Source organism: Triticum dicoccoides, chromosome 5B, assembly GCF_002162155.2.
Source record: "Triticum dicoccoides isolate Atlit2015 ecotype Zavitan chromosome 5B, WEW_v2.0, whole genome shotgun sequence".
Lineage (NCBI taxonomy): Eukaryota > Viridiplantae > Streptophyta > Magnoliopsida > Poales > Poaceae > Triticum > Triticum dicoccoides.
The window spans coordinates 243,769,241-243,788,713 of NC_041389.1; positions in this window are offsets into that span (position 1 = coordinate 243,769,241).

The following is a 19,473-nucleotide window of genomic DNA, read 5'->3' on the forward strand; positions in this document are numbered from 1 at the left end:
TGGCAAGGCGGCGAGCTGAGGAGGCCGCGCACCGCTAATCGGTGTTGCTCGTCATCCCGCTGAAGTCTGCGCAGCCGCCCCCGGAGTTCACGGGGCAGACTGGGGAAGCCGGCGGCGAGAACCCCATCATGGAGAAGAAAAGCGGCGAGGCCTCCATGTCGGACACGGCCGTGCCGCCACCACCGCCTCCGCCGCCATCTGGGAGTGCGCAAGGTAAACAGCCGACAGGCCCGCCGATGCCGCCGACTGAGGACGAGTCCGTGGCGAGGCTGCTCCGTCAAGTCGCCTCGCCAGCGTGCTGCCGCCTTGAGAAGGCGATTTCGGCGCCACGCCCCTTGGCAACCGGCGCCGCCAGCTCGGCCATCCCAGACGCTGAGGCGACGAGTGCCGCGCCCGTTGGGTGGGTGCGAGGAGGCGGGACAGGCCCGCTGAACCTGGCCCTTCTAGACGTTCAGGCGAAACTGCGAGCCAAGGGCGATGCCATCCAGAACTACACCAAGGCGCATCTGGCGTCGCGAGCAGCCGTTCGGGTATGCTTTCATTTTTGACTTTGTTTTTCCTTGTTCTTCTCTGTGGGGGCGCGCCAGCGCACCCACTGGGTGTAGTCCCCGAGTTTCGGGCCGGCTGCTGAGCAGGCGGCTCGGAACTCCTTCTGGCGAGTTCCAATACTTATCTTTGTCTAAAATTCTTATCACAGGAGTATCACAACCTCCGCGTCACTGCCTTCAACCGCAATGTTGAGGAGCTGGGCAAGCGGACTGCTGACTTGTCGGAGAGCCGGAGTGAGTCCTCCTTCTTCTTTGCGGGGGCGCGCTGGCGCACCCGCGGGCTCTAGTCCCCGAGATTCGGGCCGACTGCTGAGCAGTCGGGCCGGATCTTCCCGGTGACCTTCTTTGTTGATGACTTAACGTCTTTTTCCTTTTTATTCTTCAGAGGCCAACATCACTCTTTAGCAGCAGCTGGGCGAAGCCAACACCGCCTTGCATGCCAAGGAGGAGGAGTGCAGCAAGCTCGTCGTAGAGCACGACCTGCTAGCTGCGCAGCTGGCGGAGCAAAGGGAGCTGCTCAAGAAGGCGCAGGACGAGGCAGAGAAGAAAGAGACCGCTCTCCTAGCCGAGTTTGAAAGCGAGCGCTCCTCCTGGACCGACAAGGAGGCACTGCTGACCTCCGGCTTCCATGAGATTGAGAACATCGTCGACGGCGAGTTTCTTTACTTTATTTCTTTCTTTGAGCCGCCGACTATGGGTCGGACTGACTCCTGACTTTTGACTTGCTTCTTTTCCGTCTTGGCAGACTTCTTCCCTGGCCACTCGCAGGCGGCCACTTAGGCCATCAAGGCTGATCGCGAGGCGTGGAGGGCAAATGGTGCGGAGATTGCCGCCAACGCCCCCCGGACCATTGATGAGCAGCTTCTGAGCATCGAGGCTCGTCTGCAGGCGGCCCATCGGATGCTGCGCCAGCTTCAACGTGCCGGCGCCCAGGCGATTGCTGCCTTGTGGCCAGACATGCCGGTTCTGCGCACTTCCAGTCGGACTGCCAACTAGCTGGAGGTCGCGGCTGGTCGTCTTGAGGCCTGGAAGGGTTCCTCGGCCCGGGCTGGAGCGCGACGGGCCTTGGAATTCGTCAAGGCATGGTATCCAGAGCTGGACCTGGACCGGCTGGCCGCGTTCCGGTCAAAGGCCCAGGCGGAGCTGATAGCTGTGGAAGACGCCCTCGTCGCGCGTGCTGTGGCGATCGCCGACTACGCAGACACCAGCGTCTTCGTCCCTGCGCTGAAGATGGCAGGGAGGCGCCGCCGGAGTGGTTCAGGATGAACCCGGATTATGACGAGGACTCGGCGGAGGTGATCGGTTCCAGCGCCGAGGAGGAAGGCGAGGCGGAGGACGAAGGTGAGACGGAGGCGCCAAAAGACGGAGCAGGCGACCAACCTCAGCTCAACCGCGCCTGCAGCAACGAGTCGCGCCCGACCGAGCCGGCTGCCGCCGGAGACGATCAAGTTGAGACTGTCTAGCCGGCCGCTCTGGCGCCTGACACCGTCGTCTCTTCCGATCCTCCGAACACGTCTGCCGCTTCCTAGGCTGCCGTCATGCCTTCATTTTATCTACTTTAGTAGTCTTTGAGGAACTTGTTAATTCGAATAATTCCACCCTCGGGGTGTATTTTGAACTTCTGCTTGAAGATTCGGCCAAGGGCCTATGTTATGTAAATATTTATCCGAATTCTATCTTTCCTTGCTCATTGCTCCTTTGGCTTTTTCCTTTGCCGCCTTCCCTTAGTCGCCGCCTTGCCAGTCGGACAACCATTCTGCGGACTACCACTGGATCAAATGCTTGGCTACTTTGGGAAGGCAAGTACTTGGCCATTTTTTAGAGTCTTTTTAACAAGTTGGATAGAAAGCGGCAAGCCGACTACTCAAGAGTCAGCTTTGCTAAGAGAGGCTGGAAGCCGGCTTAAGCTATGTTTATGCTTTGAGTCCTTAGCCATTTTTCATGTGGGCGCCCATTCTTCCTTACTCCTGCCCACCAAACAGTCGCTCTGCGAGCTGCGGCTTTTGACAGGAGACGGCTTAGGCACCGCACACTACTTGTCCGACTGCAGGAAGCATTCCATAGCGCAAGGCGTCAAGTCCCCGAGCCGACTGGTCGAGCCCGGTGCCAAGCGGCATAACACAGAGTAGCATACTCGAAGGCATAATTCTTATCATACAGATAACAAAAAGGGCAGTCCCCGAGCTCGTCTCGGGGGGCCCGAAGTCTTGGTACTTTAATACAAAGGATAGCATGGTACATACTGCATCAACTATAAAATCTTCGGAGAAGATTTGTGTTCCATGGTCATTCCGTCTCTTTGCCAGAGTCGTCCCTCTTGCGTGCTCGGGGCTTCTGAGCGTCGATCAGGTAGTAGGAGTCGTTGCCCAACACTTTGCTGATAATGAAGGGGCCTTCCCAAGGCGCCGACAGCTTGTGCTGGCCGGCTGTTCGCTGAATCAGCCGGAGCACAAGGTCGCCCTCTTGGAAATATCTCGGCCTGACCTTCCTGTTGTAGTATCGGCGCAGGCTCTGCTGGTAGACGCTGGACCGGCTGAGTGCCAACAGCCGGCCCTCTTCCAGCAGATCGACACCGTCTTGACGTGCTTCTTCTGCTTCCTGCTCGGTGTACATGGTGACTCACGGAGTGTCGAACTCTATGTCTGTTGGCATGATGGCTTCAGCACCGTAGACGAGGAAGAAATGTGTGAAGCCGGTCGACTTGTTTGGAGTCGTGCGTAGACTCTAGAGGACGGCTGGCAACTCATCAAGCCAACAGTCGGCTGAATGCTCCAGTGGTTTGACCAGTCGAGGCTTGATGCCAGACAGGATGAGGCCGTTTGCTCGCTCTACCTGGCCGTTTGACTGCGGATGGGCAACGGATGCTAAGTCCAGTCGGATGCCCTGCGACACGCAGAAACGGGCCAAGGCACCTTAGGCAAAATTTGTGCCATTGTCGGTGATGATGCTGTGTGGTATACCGTACCGAGTCATGATGTCGGCGATGAAAGTCACTGCAGTCGGACCATTCAACTTCTTGATGGGCTTTACTTCTATCCACTTGGTGAACTTGTCCACCGCGACAAGTAAGTGAGTTAGGCCGCCTCGTGCTATTTTGAATGGTCCCACCATGTCCAGGCCCCAAACCGCAAAGGGCCAGGCGATGGGGATAGTCTTGAGTGCGGAAGCCGGCTAATGTGGCTTGGAGCGGAACTTCTGGCACCCTTTGCACTTTTGGACTAATTCTTGGTCCTCTTCTAGGGCAGTTGGCCAGAAGAAACCATGTCGAAAGGCTTTGGCGACGAGTGCTCTTGAAGCCGCATGGTGGCCGCACTCGCCTTGATGGATGTCTTTGAGAATTGCTTGGCCTTGCTCTGGCTCGATGCAACGCTGGTAGACACTAGTGACGCTGCGCCTGACCAACTCTCTATTGACTATGGTGTAGGCTGTCGCTCGGTGTTGTACTTGCCGAGCCAAGATTTCATCAGTTGGCAGCTCTTTGCTCACTAGGAACTTGAGGATGGGCTGGGCCCATGAGGGTGCTGCTATTTCTTCAACTGCCAGTACTGCGAGTTGGACGAGGGAGGCTGGGCTAGGAGGCAGCGGGCTGGAGTCCGCGGCCGCTTGCTGGATTGATGAAGTCCCCGGGCCGACTGGAGCAGTCCCTGAGCCGAGTTCTGGAGTCTTCGGACTGGTCGCCGCAGTCCCCGGGCCGGGTTCTAAAGTCCCCGAGCTGGCTTCGACTGCGGCGTTCTTGGAGCCATTTGTAAGAATTCTCGTGCCGCCTGCTGGGGCTCTTGAGTCGGATCCGACTTCTTCGGGGGGAGCCGACACAAAGATGGAGTCTAATTCTGGTGAAGGCTTGACAGACGGCTTAAGGAGGCGCCGAAGGGCGACGCCAGATGGTATTGCTTGGCGGGTGGATCCGATTCATGCTAGGGCGTCTGCTTGGTCATTGTCATTTCTTGGCACGTGAAGGAACTCGCACCCCTCGAAATATCCGCTGAGTTGCTGTACAAGGAAAAGCTCACCATGTTTGCATCTTTGGCGTCCCAATCGCCAGATGACTGCTGGACCACTAAGTCGGAGTCGCCATAACACAGGATCCGGCGAATGCCAAGTTCTTTGGCAAGCCAGAGCCCGTGAATGAGCGCCTTATACTCAGCGACGTTATTGGAGGCGGCGAAATGGATCTGCAGCGCATATTAGAGCTTGTCGCCTTTGGGGGAAGTGAGGACAAGGCCAGCTCCCAAGCCGGTGCACATCTTGGAGCCGTCGAAATGCATCCGCCAATGGGTGGAGTCGGGCGCTGGCGGCAGATACTGGGTCTCGGCCCAGTCGACGAGGAAGTCGGCCAGTGCTTGCGACTTGATGGCGGTGTGGGGCTGGTAGTAGATGGTGTAGGGAGCCAGCTCAATGGCCCATTTGGCCACTCGGCCAGAAGCATCTCGGCCTCCGATGATCTCGGCTAGTGGGGCTGTGCAAACCACAGTGATTGGATGCTCCTGAAAGTAAGGCTTCAACTTCTTGGCGGCAAAGTGCACGCCGTAGCACATCTTCTGGTAGTGGGGGTAGTTCTGCTTGGAGGTCGACTGTACTTCGCTCAGGTAATATACCGGTCTCTGGACAGGTAGCGCCTTGCCTTCCTCCTTGCGCTCAACTACAATGACTGTGCTGACTACCCGGCTGGTGGCGGCAATGTACAGGAGCATGGGCTCTTTAGGAGTCGGAGCCGCCAGCACAGGGGGAGTAGTCAACATTTTCTTCAACTGGAGAAAAGCTTCGTCCGCCTTGGGGTTCCACTCGAAAAAAGTCATCTTCTTCATGAGCTGGTATAAAGGGAGAGCCTTCTCGCCCAGCTGACTGATGAATTGGCTGATGGACACCAAGCAGCCGGTAAATTTTTGCACATCTAACAGTCGGCTGGGTACCTCCATCCTTTCGACGGCCTTGATCTTTACAGGGTTGCACTCTATGCCACGTTTAGAGACCAGGAAGCCAAGGAGTTGGTCGGCAGCCGGCTTCATTCTACGCGGCAGCCGCGTCGAGGAGCCGCTGGACTCGCTCCGTCATCAGGCGGCTCTCTTCACCCTCGAAGTTGTCTAGCTCGTCCGCTGCCGCCTGGGCGGTGCGCATGTTCTCCGCAGGCGTGGCGTACACAGGGCGATTGGCCCCGAACAGGTTGGCGATGGCCACGCCACGCTGCCGGACCGCGCCTAGGCGGCTAGGCCCAGTTGGGGCCGGCGAGCCACCCACAGCGCGATCCATCTCACGCTAGTAGGCTTCAAACAAGCGTCTCATGCTCGCCAGCTTCTTCGCGCCTTCGACGAGCTGAAGGCGGCGCGCCTCCAGCGTCTCGGTGTCAGTGTCTTCCGGAATAGGCGCGGTCAGGTCTTGCAGAGCCGCGTCGAGTGGGTCATGAGCTCCTTCACCGGAATGCTCGCGATGACCTAGGACGAGAACCTCTGTGACGGTGCTTCCGCCGCTCTCCGCGCGGGAGAGCGGCTCGTCGTAGACCACCATGTTGGTGGGGAACGCGTCGAGCGACGCGGTGTCAGAGTCGACCAGCATTGGGTCGGTGGAGCCTATGGACTCCAGGTCCACGGCAGGCTCGCCGACGACGTGGAGTTGGTCAAGGAGGCCCGCGAGGAGGCTCTCGGGGCCGCTCGTGCCTGCGTCGGATGCAGGCTCGTCGGAGAGGCGAACTTCACCGACAAGTTTGGCGAGGCAGCTGGCTGCGTAGGCGATCTCAGCGCTGTGCAGCGTGTCGGCGCAGACTCCGTCTGGCGTGCCGGGCTGGCTGTGCTCGCCAGGGAGGAAAAGGGTTCCCGTCCAGAGCTGGTCTCTGGACGACGGTGCACCTCACCCCACGGACGGCGGGGACCCCTGATCGGGGCGTGCCGACAGTGGGTTTTCACCGTCGGTGATGGCGACCGCATCTACACTAAGCATCCACCCCTTCCCCCAGCGTGCGTGATCCGCCGGGATGTTAGAGATGTGGCCAGAGTCGTTTTGTGCAAGAGAGTGTGAAGAGAGCAACCCCAACAAGCAACCGTGTAGTCTGGCCCATCCTCACTATGTATATAGTGGAGCGGTTTCCTTTTCTCTCCATATGAACCTATCATATTGCATACGTGCCACTGAAGAAAAAAAAACTTTATTTATAAATGATGCGGCACCTACTACTTGTTCTCCTATAACCTTGCGCTTGGCATGTTCAAAATATTAACCTTGCGATTGGCTCTTCGCCTCTTCGGGAAGTCGAGCAATAATGGTAGTGCAGTATATATCGTTCTGGCTATATGAGACCGAATGAATTGTTGCACGTCCACCACGTATGCGCGAAGACCTTCCCCCTACCGATCCACGTCCCAACGCCTCGCTGAGAATCTAAGCTAAACGATGAACAACTCAAGGGACGCAAGGTTTATACTGGTTCGGCCACCGTTGTTGTGTAATACCCTAATCCAGTGTGTGGTGTGGTGGATTGCCTCAGGGGCTGATGATGAACAGTATAAAGGAAGAACAGCCTCGCTAGGGGTGTTCTTGTGGTGGTGTTCTTGGAGAGGAATTGCTCTGTCTCTGTTGGCTCTAGGTGAGATCCAGATGCCCTCTACTGTGGTGGCTATCTCTATATATAGAGGCCCTGGTCCTCCTCCCAAATATTGAGCGGGAAGGGCGCCAACAACGGCCATTTTGAAGGGGAACATCTAGTACAAGTTATCCTGACTAAAGTTGGTCTTCGGCTGCCAAAGGCACTGGCTATGACGCTGTCTTGGGCTCCACGATGACCTCCGTCCGGCCGCTCTGTTGGTCTTGGTCTCATTGCACCAGAATGGTAACCTTTGCTTGATGCCTCGGTACTCCACGCTTGCGCTTGTCCCCTTTGCACCAAAGAGGAAACAAGGACACTGCGCAGGCCTGCGCCCACATGGCCTCGATCGTCATGGCTTGCGTCTTGAGCACCTCGCGAGGTACCCTTGCCTTGATCTCTCCGCCTCCTCGCAAGCCGGCCTGGTGAGGCCATACTGAGGAAGCCTTGCGTCGTCTGCCCCGTGAGGCTTGGCCCCTCGGGAGGTTTTTGAGCTTGAGTTGATGAAGATGGGCCGTACTGGGCCACCACTTGAGCCACACCACAGGCAGGCAAGTCTGGGGACCCCCATTCCCAGAACGCCGACAGTAGCCCCCGGGCCCAAGGCATGCTCGGACTTGGCTTAGCAGCAAAGTGAAGGGGCAAGTGCGGAGCGCCGCGGGCCCCAACAGCCTGCGGCCTTGGCCGCCGCGTGGCGGTTGATTGGACGTGGGTGTCTTCCTTCCCCACGCTCCCCATTATGCGCCTGGCTAAGCGGCCACGAGACTGTACACGGTTATTCCCCCATTGCTGCCCGCGAGCTTCCTGTTCCCCTTCCTTCCTTGAGCCTTCGTTCCTGCCTCCAATCTGCCTTGAGCTCCGCTATCCTTCCGTTGTCATGGCGCCAACAAAACGGGAGAAGGGGAAGAAGCCTATGCCTTCGGCCAGCTCGCCCCCGGCGGCTGCGCCCGCCGTCGAACAGTCGCTGATACTTAATCTGGAAGCCTTGGACAAGGTCCGCTCCGCCCTTGCTTCCAGCTTCAATGAGTGCGGAAGGACAACGGCTTGGCCCGTGTCCCATGCCTCCTTTGACAGGATCGTCACAGAGGTTCGATTCTTCGCCGACGCCCTGTGGGCGGGCCTGGTTCCTCCTTTCTCTGCCTTCTTCAACGCGGTGCTTTCCCATTACCAGATCCATATGATGCATCTCGGTCCCCAATCCATTACTCTTCTTGCTATCTTCGCCTTTGTTTGTGAGGCCATGGTGGGCATTCCCCCTTCCGTTGCTCTACTGCGCCACTTCTTCTCCCTGCGCCTGACTGACCCATCTCAATGCTTGGGGTGCGTGAGCTTCCAGGCCATGCCAGAGATGGCCGCCTCAGGGATCGACTTCGGCCTCCCACCTTCCATGAACGGGTTCCGAGAATGGTGGATGTACATGGATGTCGGGGTGCCAGCCCCCTGCTCGTGCACCCGACAGTGCCTGCTGTCCCCAATCCAGGATGGGGCCACGAGAAGCTCACGAGCCCCCAACTCGATTTTATCTGGTGCTGCTTTGAGAGGTTGAGGACGCTTGGCGTGACAGCGCCCCAGGTGGTGAAGGAGTTCCTCCAGTGCCGCATTGCTCCTCTCCAGCGCCACTCCCATCCGATGTGGGCTTTTACTGGGCATCAAGACTGCATGAGGCTCTAGGAAGGGGATCTTGCGCCTGAAATGCTGAGGAAGGTGCTGAGAGTCTTGACTGGCGACCCCTCTCCAGGAAGTGTCCGATACGGGGACACCCTCTTGTATCTTTGCTCAGGCAGGGCCAAGTTCGTGAGGCAGATGCCCCGCTTCGATGAATGGGGGTTGCGCCCAGCTGACTTCGTGGGGCCCCGCAAGAATCCAGTTGCCATGGTTCCTCCCCCCGTCGCCCACATCGATCCTGCCTCAGGAGGTGGTGCAGGGAGGCAAGCATCACTGAGAGCTGTGGGGTCTGGTGTCGAGACGCCGATCGCACGCGGGGCTCCCGAGGCATCATCCTCCGGAGCTTGCGAATCCTGCCCCGAGGTGGTAGCTGATGAGGAGACGCAACCTGTGGCTCCCGAGACCGAAACTCCCGAGGCCTCGTCAGGCCGCCAAGGGGTGGCACCTGATCGCTCCTTCCAGCCTGGCGCCCCTGAGGCAGGATGCCTTGGTGCTTCGCCGTTCATACCATGTGCCGGCCCTCATGTCGAGAGCTTGGGCCGGTTTCGCATAGACTACGATGCCCTCCGCAAGAGGAAGGAGGCTTCGGGTGGCAGTGATCGCCCGTACCGCCCGCTGAAGCACAAGAAGTACTTTGCCATGGACGAGTAAGTCCCATCTCCTTGTAATTCCTCATTTGCCGTTCCCTTTGCTGACCGTCGCCCTTCAGGATCCCCCCTGCCGAGCCTGCGGAGCCGGCCAAGAAGCCACCTCCTCAGGCTTCATCTTCATCGCTGACCTTGAGCGTCCCAAGCCTGTGCGCCATCCCCGACGTGAGTTCAGCTGGAGAGCTGGGCTGACCCGTGGTGTGCCTCGAGCCTGCGTGATTGCCGCTCTTCCTTCGCGAGCCTTCTCGGGTTACAACCAGCTTTCCCCGAGCTCCTCCATTGATCATGGATGGCGAGTGGTTGAAGTCTATCTTAGGCTCCTCTTCAGGGGATGGATCAGCGCCGGGCTGGGTCCCTTGCGGGGCTCGTCCGACGATTGTGGGGGCGCCAGCCCCCAGCCGCCTGCCGAGAGGGGGCGAGCCACTTCAGGGCCCTCCGCCGACGTTGATGGCGGAGGACGACGTTGACGACATGCTCAGGCGTGCGCAGGAGCGCAGCGCCATCCTCCTAGAGTTTCTTCAGAAGGCGACGGATGCGGTGAGCTAGCTCGGTGTAGAGCTCACATGCGAGGATGTGCGTCTCGAAGCTCAAGGCCTACGGCTGATCGAGGAACGGCGCAAGCTGAAGGTGGCAGTCGGTCTCGCGCTCCACCACCCTGATCTTGACAACGCGAAGGCCGAAGCATCTCTTGTGGCCTCGCGAAAGGCCTGCTCCCGAGCCATTGAGGAGGCTCAAGAGGCAGACCGGCGACGCGAGATCATGGAGGAGCGCGCGTGGGAGCTTCAATCCTGGTGCAATTCCCTGGAGCAGCAAGTGGAGCTGCGCCGAGCTACCCTTGCATCGTTGAAAGGGGCGCCCGCCGAAGAGGAGGAACTCCAGAGGCGTGAGGAAGCGTTGACGCTGGAGGCTGCCGAGCGCAACCTCGACCTTGAACGGTTGGAGACGAGGGAGCGCCAGGTTACCCAGGCGGAGGACGATGTCGGCATGCGGGAGGTCCGGATCCAAGGAGAGATCGACCACCGCGTGGCGGAAGCTCGCGCTGGTCTTGAGCGCGAGTATGAAGAGAAGTTGGAGTTGATCAAGGCCGAGGCTGCGGGCCGGACCGCCACTCTTAGGACCAAGCTGACTGAAGCAACACAGCGTGCTGAGGCCACCGCGGTCGCCTTAGTCACGGCGCAGTCTGAGGTGGCCTCCTCCCGCGCCGAGCTGCTTCTTCTCCAATGGAGGGTTGATGAGGCCGAGTCCGTTGCACGGCGGAACAAAGATGAGATTCACCAGCAGCAGACGCTGGAGCACATGCATGGCCCCATGATCCGAACACTCAGGGAAAAGGCCAATGCGGCCTTGGGCAACATCTGTGAAGCGGCTGCCGAGGAGCCTCACATGACTAACTACGCCGGTAATCTCCAGTTCTTCACTGACGTGGTGACGCATCTGGAGAGTCGCTCTGAGAGGGCTCACCAGCTTGTAGAGGAGAGGAGCCGCGACCTGCTCGCACGGGCCTTCTCCTGTGTCTTCAGCCATCTTCAGAACATCGACCCTCTCTTTGACTTCGACGCTGCCATCGCCCCGGTGCCCGAGGCCATCCGAGGTGACCTGGCGCGGTGGGTGGAGGACAACGTGGATGCACTTGACCGGGAGTTCACCTCTGATGATGACGGGGTAGTTGTTGTTGCTGATGAAGGCGGCGTGGTGGAAGACGGCGAAGACGGCGCCAACAATGGCGAGGGTGAGGCCAACGGCAGCGACAGTGGCGCCAGCGACGCTGCTAGAGGCGACCAAGAGGACGCGATGAGCAACATGTCCGATTGATCCTACGCCACCCTGGCTATTTATCCTGCACAGAAAAATCTCGGGCGTGTTCCTCAAGGTTGTAAGAGCATTTTGGGAGGGGAAGCCCCTCATGTAAAAAGGATTGTTGTCCACACGTTGTTAGGGACGGCACCGGATGGGCGCCCGTATGATGTTATGGGCTTTGTGATGAGCTGGTTGCTGTGATTTTACCTTTATCTTAGGCGAGCTTCGAGTAGGCTCGTGGCGACTCTCCGAGGGTCCCTTGGGAGGCCTGTTGACCTTGCGAGAGCAAGTGCCGGTCGCGGGACCACATGCGCGTGAGTGCTGGGTCTGGCCCTGCCCGCGAGGGGCTCTCAATGGGAAGGCATCTAGTGTGAGTTCCAACTTGAGCAGAAACCAGAACACGAGAAAGCACGCGAACAAGACAGGACACCCCTCCCCGCATATGTAAACACAAATTCAACTTCAACTTAGATCCGAAACAAGAAAGCTTGTCCACATAAAAGGAAGCAAAAGCAAAAGGCCGCGTCTGGCACCTAGTCTAGTCTTCGACGTCTTCTCACCAGCGTGGAGCTAAGTGCTGCCACTGGGCGTGGGAGGGAGCCCCCGTGGCCCGAGGGCGGCTCTCCGGAGACTCCGGGGCGTGTACAGCCCCAACTCATTATTGCGTGAGAGTGTCACGGGCGGCAAGCTTCACAGGCATTGGGCCTTCTTCACAAGAACCGGCCTTGCTTCATATCGCAAGATGAGGGCCCCGCCTTGCGCCACCCTTGACCACCATTGACAGCGAGTGGAAACAAGGACGACACCAATGGGGAAAAGGGGACGCCAGCGGTTCCCCCGACGACCACGGGTCCTCTGCCGGGGGCAGGCCTTGCGGCACCTCCCCAGCAGAGGGCCTACCTCCTAGGAACACCTTGCTCCGCGTGCCGTGGGGAGGGGCCTGGCTCCTGACCCCTCTCCTGCAGCCCCCAGTGCCCTCCTCCTGAGGGGAGGGAGGCCGCCGCACTGGGGCAACCTTCTGCTGCAGTGACCTGGACTCCATGCGACCCATGGTTAGCATAAGCTTGCTCCTACGGAATTAGCGATACCCGATAACTGCTACTGCCAGCACGGTTGGCGAGGCTTCATTGAGGCTCCTGGAAGGGCTCGGCTTCTGGCGTTTCTTTCTCCCAGCCTGGCCCGAGGAACGAGCCGCGGTCTTCTTCCAGTGCGTATTCCTGATCCACCATGTGGGGCACATAAGCCTCCAGGGTCGCCACCCCAAAGGCTTCACCGTAGTTCCACACGCTCCACGTGGTTTGTCTTGAAGCACCATCTTGAGGGTGATAAGGCGGCGGCCCGCCCGGGCCGTAGGCAGCGATGCGCATGCCCTCACTTACCAGGGGCGGTGCTAATGCAGCCTGTCGCCCGGCGCTGACGGCCAAGCTGGTGTTGATGAAGCCTTGACGTACGCCTAGGGGCGCGCGGGCACGGATGGTCCCGCCGTGTGATCCGCCCGGGGCCTGGAGTGGAAGCTGGATGCAGAATGGAGGTGCCCCTGAAGCAGCGGTATCCAGGAGCTCAACGACGCGCTCCAGTGGCATGTCGTGGCCGCTTTCCTGCAGCCTGCACCGTAGCAGTTCTCGAGCCACCGTGAGCGCGGCCTTCATGTTCGCCTGCTCCCATCGGGTGTGCGGTGCCGTGGCCGCGGCGTGGTTTGACGCCCTTGCTGCTGATCGTACCTGCCGCGAGGTGAGGGCAAGCAGCGCTTGACCGCGTCGCCCGTGCCCCGCAGTGTTCTGCAGAGTGCGGGCTGCCTGAGGCATGGGGTTAAGGTCACCTTGGGCAGGCGGCGCAGCGTGGGCATGCCATGCCGCCCAGCGGTCGTCGTTGGCCGTCGGGTCGCCGGACATGGAGGCGATGAAGCGGCGGAACGCGGGACGTCTTGAGCTTGCGTTGGTTTTGATTGAAGAAGAAAGGGTGATGCATTAATAGTACCGTAAGTATTTCCCTCAATTTTTGAGAACCAAGGTATCAATCCAGTAGGAGGCTCCTCAAAAGTCCCACGCACCTACACAAACAAACAAAGAACTCGCAACCAACGCAATAAAGGGGTTGTCAATCCGTTCACGGCCACTTGCAAAAGTGAGATCTGATAGAGATAGTATGATAAGATAAATATATTTTTGGTATTTTATAATATAGATGCAAAAAGTAAAGATGCAAATAAAAGTGGATTGAAAGCTTATATGATAAAAGATAGACCCGGGGGCCATAGGTTTCACTAGTGGCTTCTCTCAAGATAGCATAAGTATTACGGTGGGTGAACAAATTACTGTCGAGCAATTGATAGAAAAGCGAATAATTATGAGATTATCTAGGCATGATCATGTATATAGGCATCACGTCCGCAACAAGTAGACCGACTCCTGCCTGCATCTACTACTATTACTCCCCACACATCGACCGCTATCCAGCATGCATCTAGAGTATTAAGTTCATAAGAATAGAGTAACACATTAATAAAGATGACATGATGTAGAGGGATAAACTCAAGCAATATGATATAAACCCCATCTTTTTATTCTCGATGGCAACAATACAATACATGCCTTGCAACCCTTTCTGTCACTGGGTAAGGACACCGCAAGATTGAACCCAAAGCTAAGAACTTCTCCCATGGCAAGAAAGAACAATCTAGTAGGCCAAACCAAACTGATAATTCGAAGAGACTTGCAAAGATAACTCAATCATACATAAAAGAATTCAGAGAAGATTCAAATATTTCTCATAGATAAACTTGATCATAAACCCACAATTCATCGGATCTCGACAAACACACCGCAAAAAGAGTTTACATCGAATAGATCTCCACAAGTGAGGGGGAGAACATTGTATTGAGATCCAAAAAGAGAGAAGAAGCCATCTAGCTAATAACTATGGACCCAAAGGTCTATGGTAAACTACTCACAACTCATCGGAGGGGCTATGGTGTTGATGTAGAAGCCCTCCATGGTCGATTCCCCCTGCGGCGGAGCACCGACGAAGGCTCCAAGATGGGATCTCATGGATACATAAGGTTACGGCAGTGGAAATTGTTTTTCGTTGGCTCCCTGGATGTTTTTGGGGTACGTAGGTATATATAGGAGGTAGAAGTACGTCGGTGGCCGCTCGTGGGGCCCAGGAGACAGGGGGCACGCCCAAGAGGGGTGGGCGTGCCCTCCTATCTCCTGGCCGCCTTGATTGCTTCTTGACTTGCACTCCAAGTCCTCTGGATCACGTTTGTTCCAAAAAATCATGCTACCGAAGGTTTCATTCCGTTTGGACTCCGTTTGATATTCCTTTTCTTTGAAATACTGAAATAGGCAAAAAAAATAGCAATACGTGTTGGGCCTCCAGTTAGTAGGTTAGTCCCAAAAATGATATAAATATGTAAAATAAAGCCCATAAACATCCAAAAGGGGTAATATAATAGCATGGAACAATAAAAAATTATAGATACGTTGGAGACGTATCAAGCATCCCCAAGCTTAATTCCTGCTCGTCCTCGAGTAGGTAAATGATAAAAACAGAATTTTCGATGTGGAAAGCTACCTAGCATAATTCTCAATGTATTTTTCTTTATTGTGGCATGAATGTTCAGATCCAAATGATTCAAAATAAAAGTTCATATTGATAAAAGAAATAGTAACACTTCAAGCATACTAATCAAAGCAATCATGTATTCTCAAAATAACATGGCTAAAGAAAGTTCATCCCTACAAAATCATATAGTTAGGCTATGCTTCATTTTCGTCACACAAAGATGTTCCCAAATTCTACACCCCCGATGACAAACCAAGCAATTGTTTCGTACTTAAATAATCTCAAACTTTTTCAACCTTCACGCAATACATGAGAGTGAGCCATGGATATAGCACTATGGGTGGAGTAGAATATGATGATGGGGATTGTGTGGAGAAGACAAAAAAGGAGAAAGTCTCACATTGACGAGGATAATGAACGGGCTATGGAGATGCCCATCAATTGATGTCAACATGAGGAGTAGGGATTGCCATGCAACGGATGCACTGGAGCTATAAATGAATGCTCAACAAAAGAAAACTAGTGGGTGTGCATCCAACTTGCTTGCTTACGAAGACCTAGGGCATTTGAGGTAGCCCATCATAGGAATATACAAGCCAAGTTCTATAATGAAAGATTTCCACTAGTATATTAAAGTGACAACATATGAGACTCACTATATGAAGAACATGGTGCTACTTTGAAGCACAAGATATGAGACTCACTATATTAAGGACATGGTGCTACTTTGAAGCAGAAGTGTGGAAAAAGAGATAGTAACATTGCCCCTTTTTAATTTTTTTAATTTTTTTCTTTTTATTCTTTGGCCTTTCTTTTTTTTTGGCCTTAATTTTTCTTTTTTTTCTTTTTTGGGCAATGCTCTAATAATGATGATCATCACACTTTCATTGATTAGAACATATGAATTACAACTCGAAACTAGAACAAGATATGACTCTATATGAATGCCTTCGGCGGTGTACCGGGATGGTGCAATGAATCAAGAGTGACATGTATGAAAAATTATGCATGGTGGATTTGCCACAAATACGATGTCAACTACATGATCATGCAATGGCAATATGAAAAAAGTAATGTATGTCATGATGATGAACGGAACGGTGGAAAGTTGCATTGCAATATATCTCGTAATGGCTATGGAAATGCCATAGTAGGTAGGTATGGTGGCTGTTTTGAGGAAGATATAAGGAGGTTTATGTGTGATAATCCGTATCGTATCACGGGGTTTGGATGCACCGGCGAAGTTTGCACCAACTCTCAAGGTGAGAAAGGGCAATGCACGGTACCGAAGAGGCTAGCAATGGTGGAAAGGTAAAAGTGCGTATAATCCATGGACTCAACATTAGTCAAAAGAACTCATATACTTATTGCAAAAATTTATAAGTCATCAAAAATCAAGCACTACGCGCATGCTCCTAGAGGGATAGATTGGTAGGAAAAGACCATCGCTCGTACTTGACCGCCACTCATAAGGACGCACAAGCCAGGTACACTTCATGTTTCAAATTTGTTACACAACTTTAACCATACGTGCATGCTACGGGACTTGCCAGCTTCAACATAGGCATTCTTTAAATTCATAATCACCCAACTAGCATGACTTTAATATCACTGCCTCCATATCTCAAAACAATTATCAAGTATCAAATTGATCATAGCATCCAATTCACTTCCTATGATAGTTTTTATTATACCGAACTTGGATGCCTACCATTCTAGGACCAATTTATAACCATAGAAAATAACATGATGATCTAAGAGACTCTCAAAATAATATAAGTGAAGCATGATAGACTAGAAATTTCTACAAAATTAAGCCACCGCCGTGCTCTAAAAGATATAAGTGAAGCACTAGAGCAAAAACTATCAAGCTCGAAAGATATAAGTGAAGCACATAGCATATTCTAATAAATTCTAATCAAGTAGGCTTATCCCAAAAGGTGTGTACCGCAAGGATGATTGTGGTAAACTAAAAATCAAAGACTAATATAATACACGACGCTCCAAGTAAAACACATATCATGTGGCGAATAAAAATATAGCTCCAAGTAAAGTTACCAATGAATGAAGACGAAAGAGGGAATGCCTTCCCGGGGCATCCCCAAGCTTAGGCTTTTGGCTATTCTTGAATATCTTGGGGTGCCATGGGCATCCCCAAGCTTAGGCTGTTGCCACTCCTTATTCCAGAGTCCATCAAAGCTTTACCCAAAACTTGAAAACTTCACAACACAAAACTCAACAGGAAATCTCATATGCTCCGTTAGTGAAAGAAAACAAAACCACCACATAAGGTACTGTAATGAACTCATTCTTTATTTTATTTTGGTGTTAAACCTACTTTATTAAAATTTCTCTATGGTTCATACCACTTAATACTAGCCATAGATGCATCAAAATAAGCAAACAACACACGAAAAACAGAATCTGTCAAAAACAGAACAGTTTGTAGCAATCTGTAACTAAAGCAAACTTCTGGAACTCTAAAAATCCTACCAAAATAGGAAGTCCTGTAAAATCTGTTTATTGATCAGAATCAAAAAGAATCAATGAAAAAGAACGTTTCTGTGATTTAACAAAACTAATTTTCTGCATGCAAAGTTTCTGTTTTTCAGCAGAATCAAATCAACTATCACCATAGGTTATCCTATAGGTTCTACTTGGCACAAACACTAACTAAAACATAAAAACACATCTAAACAGAAGGTAAATGGAAAATTTATTAAATAACATCAAGGGAAAAAATTGGGTTGTCTCCCAACAAGCGCTTTTCTTTAAAGCCTTTTTAGCTAGGCATTGAGATTTCAATGATGCTCACATGAAAGACAAGAATTGAAGCACAAAGAGAGCATCATAAAACATGTGACAAACACACTTAAGTCTAACATACTTCCTATGCATAGGCATCTTGTAATCAAACCAATTATCAAGGCAAGCAAAAACTAGCATATGCAAGGAAGAACAAAGAGATGATAGCAATCTCAACATGAAGAGAGGTAATCTAGTAACATGAAACTTTCTACGACCATATTTTCCTCTCTCATAATAATTACATGTAGGATCATAAGAAAATTCAACAAAATAACTATCACATAAAATATTTCCAACATGATCCACATGCATGCGAAGTTGACACTCTTCCAAAATAGTGGGATTAACATTGACTAAAGTCATGACCTCTCCAAACCCACTTTTATCAAAAATACCATAAGATTGAACATTCTCCAAACATGTGGGATCTGAAGTTGACACTCTTCCAAAACCACTTTCCATATTATTGCAAACACTATTATCAATCTTATATTCATCATGGGGCTTAAATTAATTTTCAAGATCATAAGAAGAATCACTCCAATCATGATCATTGCAACAAGTAGTAGACATAGCAAAACTAGCATCCCCAAGCTTAGGGTTCTGCATATTATTAGCACAATTGACATCAAGAGAATTTATAGTAAAATCATTGCAATCATGCTTTTTATTCAAAGAGTCATCGTGAATCTCTTCATAAATTTCTTCATCATAATTTTCAGATTCACAAATTTCAAGCAAAGCTTTATAAAGATAATCTAGTGCACAAAACTCACTAGCAATTGGTTCATCAAAATTGGATCTCTTAAAAAGATTAGCAAGCGGATGAGGATCCATAGATCTTAGGTTCTGTTTAGCAATAAATAAGCATCTATTCCAACCAAACGAGCAAACGAAAGGGCAACACTATAGAAAAATACACTTCCGTGATGATACGTGTTTGTCATAGTAGGTCACATTTTTTGTCATGCATGTACATCCATGATGATTTTATGACAGAATCAAGATAGTAATACATGTGCTTTCGTAGAAGTGTTCCATGACATTACCAAAATTATCATCACGGAAGTGTCCACTTCCATGATGATAAATCCCGCGTCACAGAAGTGCTTTCGTCAAGGGTGTCCGACACATGGAAACCACCGTAACGGAACGCCGTTAAGCTATCGGGTCGGGTTTTGGATCCGATAACCCGTTAACAGCCCCGACCAATGGGGATTTTCCATGTGTAAAATCATCATTGGCTGGAGGAAACACGTGTCGGCTCATCGTTGGGACAGATGCCATCCACTCATTGGACAGAAGGCGCCTATGATACGTTGACACGTGGAACGGCCCAACGAAGGCCCAATCCTGTGAAAAGGCCGGCCCGTTTGACTTGGTCAAAAGGTGGCGGGCCGGCCCATGTAAAGCCTGTTAACGACCTGTTCACATATAGCCCACTTACAGCCTGCTAACCCAAGGCCTGTTACGCCCTATCCGAATTAGGCCCAGTAGCGTCATCTGGGCCACCCAATATGATTTCAGCCCGTTTTCACTTCTGGCCCATGTATGGCCCATGACGTCTTTCGGCCCATATGAGGCACTATGTAACTCTTGGCCTATTAACGACCCGTGGTGAAACTGGCCCGTAATGAATAGTGTATCACTTCACCCATTAACGGCACATGGTGAAACTAGCCCGTAATGAACAGTGTATCACTTTATACCCATTAACGACCCGTTATTCCGTTGGGCCATTTCCAGCCCATGTTATCTTTTGGCCTTCTCAGAGCCCATTTATTCTTGGGCTCATTTCTAGCATTCGTTTACTTATAGCCCGTTACTGTCATTTTCTTCTTGTGGGCCAAATTCAGCCCGTGGTTACAGTCAG